The sequence below is a fragment of the Bos mutus genome, chromosome 4 (genome assembly GCF_027580195.1).
Source record: "Bos mutus isolate GX-2022 chromosome 4, NWIPB_WYAK_1.1, whole genome shotgun sequence".
Lineage (NCBI taxonomy): Eukaryota > Metazoa > Chordata > Mammalia > Artiodactyla > Bovidae > Bos > Bos mutus.
In genome coordinates, this window is record NC_091620.1 from 46,705,790 (window position 1) to 46,709,081 (window position 3,292).

The window sequence follows — 3,292 nt, forward strand, 5'->3', positions numbered from 1 at the left end:
AATTCTGAAAGAGATGGGAACACCAGATCACCTGACCTGCCTCTTGAGAAACCTGTATGCAAGTCAGGAAGCAACAGTTACAACTGGACATGGAACAACAGACTGGTTCCAAATAGGAAAAGGAGTACGTCAAGGCTGTATACTGTCACCCTGCTTATTTAACTTATATGCAGAGTACATCATGAGAAACACTGGGCTGGAAGGAGCACAAGCTGGAATCAAGATTGCTGGAAGAAATATCAATAACCTCAGATATGCAGATGACACCACCCCTATGGCAGAAAGTGAAAAGGAACTAAAAAGCCTCTTGGTGAAAGTGAAAGTGGAGAGTGAAAAAGTTGGCTTATAGCTCAACATTCAGAAAACGAAGATCATGGCATCCGGTCCCATCACTTCATCGAAATAGACGGGGAAACAGTGGAAACAGTGTCAGACTTTATTTTTCTGGACTCCAAAATCACTGCAGATGGTGACTGCAGCCATGAAATTAAAAGATTCTTACTCCTTGGAAGGAAAGTTATGACCAACCTAGATAGCATATTGAAAAGCAGAGACATTACTTTGCCAACAAAGGTCCATCTAGTCAAGGCTATGGTTTTTCCAGTGGTCATGTATGGATGTGAGAGTTGGACTGTCAAGAAAGCTGAGCACTGAAGAATTGATGCTTTTGAACTGTGGTGTTGGAGAAGACTCTTGAGAGTCCCTTGGACTTCAAGGAGATCCAACCAGTCCATTCTGAAGGAGATCAGCCCTGGGATTTCTTTGGAAGGATGATGCTAAAGCTGAAACTCCAGTACTTTGGCCATCTCATGCGAAGAGTTGACTCATTGGAAAAGATTCTGATGTTGGGAGGGATTGGGGGCAGGAGGAGAAGGGGACGACAGAGGATGAGATGGCTGGATGGCATCACTGACTCGATGTACATGAGTCTGAGTGAACTCTGGGAGTTAGTGATGGACAGGGAGGCCTGGCGTGCTGCGATTCATGGGGTTGCAAAGAGTCGGACATGACTGAGCGACTGAAATGAACTGAGGCTGGCAGAAGAAGAAATAACAGGAAAGACTTAGGGCATAGTCCCCATGGAAATCTCTGAACAGGACCTGTTTGATGGCGTGCAACATCTGGGAAGGGTTATCTGGAGTTCCAATGATAATGCTACATGGAGAAGGGTGAATCCTGCCAAGAGAAAAATCCTCAGGTTTTCCAGTACCTGGCATCTTTGGAAGCTGAATTTTGCCGTATAGTAAAGGCTTAAGGAAAGACTTGGAGACTTATGAACTGTGTGTCCTTCCTAAGACCAAGGGAAAAATCAGTTCTTAAACCACAAGATAAATAAGCCAAGTACCTCATAAATTTCGTACTAATAAAGACAATTTTTTTTAATCTTTCATATTCCAGTCATTTTAATCTTCCCTTTCTGGGGAGTTGCCTTTGGCAAAAAAAAGAGCTTATATAACTGAAATACATCTGCCTCTAATAAAATTGGGCTTCAAAATGTTTTGTCCATCTGATGTTTATCTACAGCAATGATTATTTATCTAATCACCTAAAGAAATGATTCAGTTATTAATGGGAGGCTGCATTTGGGAATATGATTTTCTATTTTGTCAACTTATAAAGGATCCAAACACTGCCCAGAAACCAGAGTGACCAGGTCCAGACCTCAGCTGTCTGCTTCTGGTGGCATGTATGTAATCACCGTGTGACTGGTGGATGGCTAGATGCCAGCAACTTTGCAATCTTACAACTCATTTCCTCTGTTTATGGAGCAGCCTTTTATATAAAACGGCCTCCACGGGATGTGCCTACTGGGAGACCATGCGGTGGCCACAATGTCTGGTGCCCATAGCAACCGTATTTCACACTAACTATTTGCTTTATACTCCATTGACCACTAACAAATCAGCATTCTAATTGTAAGTACCCGGTTCAATGTGCTAAGAATTGAGTTTTTGTGCCCACAAGGATTAAAGCCAGATGCTAGACCAGGAGCAAGTCACAGCAACTGTGTTGATCAACTGTGAGGCTTCTTAGAGACACAGAAAGAAGCCTTCTTTCTTTGCTACACCCTTCTCTCACCCTGTGAGTCTTTAGACCGGGAAAATCAGATGCTATAAAAGCAATGAATACCTTTTTATGTTCTTCCATCCCCGAAGAATTATACCTGATGAACTTTCTGCAAAATATAACTGGCAGTAGATTTACTAATGAGTGCAATAAATGTTGAGTACCTATTATATGCCAACTACTGTGCTAGGTGTGGTGGAGAATTCCAGGCTGAAAAAAATAGAGTGTCAACCCTTGAAGCTTGCAGACCAGGAAAGGAGATACACAATAATTTTCTTAAGAGGCAAATTATCCTAACTTCTGTAGTAGAAGAATAAATTACACTGTATGGAGAAAGAAAAGCTTAATTATAACAAGTGGCTCAAAGAAGACCTCTTGGAAGACATGGTGTCTGACCTGACTCCATGAGATGCTCTGGGGAGAGTCGCAATCCAGGCAGAAAGGGATTTGACTCAAAAGTGCTAGGAAAAGGCCCCCCATGTGGCTGAACATCTTGCCCTGGGCAAGCACATCATTAAGACCAGGTGATTGGGTGGGAGAAAGATTGAGAAGGCTCTGGGCTCTAGACCACAGAATTTTGGAGTGCAGTTGTGTTTTGCCCCATAGATTATCATGGTTAGTTAAATTTTAAGCCATCACAGGTGTGACTCTTGAGCTCTTTCTAAGTAGAAAGACCTATTAGTCCAATATATATAATTGCACCATTATTATCCAATATTATATAAGTATAGACACACATTGGCATCCTCATTAGTATCCCTCTCTCTTACTTGGTTTGTTTCCTTTGAACCACTTAATGTACCTAAATTAAGACCTCCAAATTCAAGATCATCCAATTTATGCACCCCCGCCCCTCCCCAAACCCAAGGTTTCCAGGTAGAGGAGAAAGATGTCACCTCTGAATTAAGACACTATAGCACAGGCAGAAATGCCTAGAAACCAAAACCAGGTGATGTCTTCTCAGCTTTTCAAAGTAGCCTCTCTGGTTCCTTCAGAAAAGGGGTCCTCCTCAGCCTCTCCAAGCCTCAATCTGCCAGGGATAAACAAGATCTCAAAGGGTCTGGGGAAAATCCTTTAAAAACTCCACTGGCCCGAGATGAATGTCAACATCTGCAGCAACGGTGGCAGCACCGGAATTTCTGGTCCTCCCAGCTGTCTGGGATTCCCAGCTTGAACTCTTCCTGGAAGCGCTTTCTTCACCACTTCTCTTGCGCAATCTAGCGAG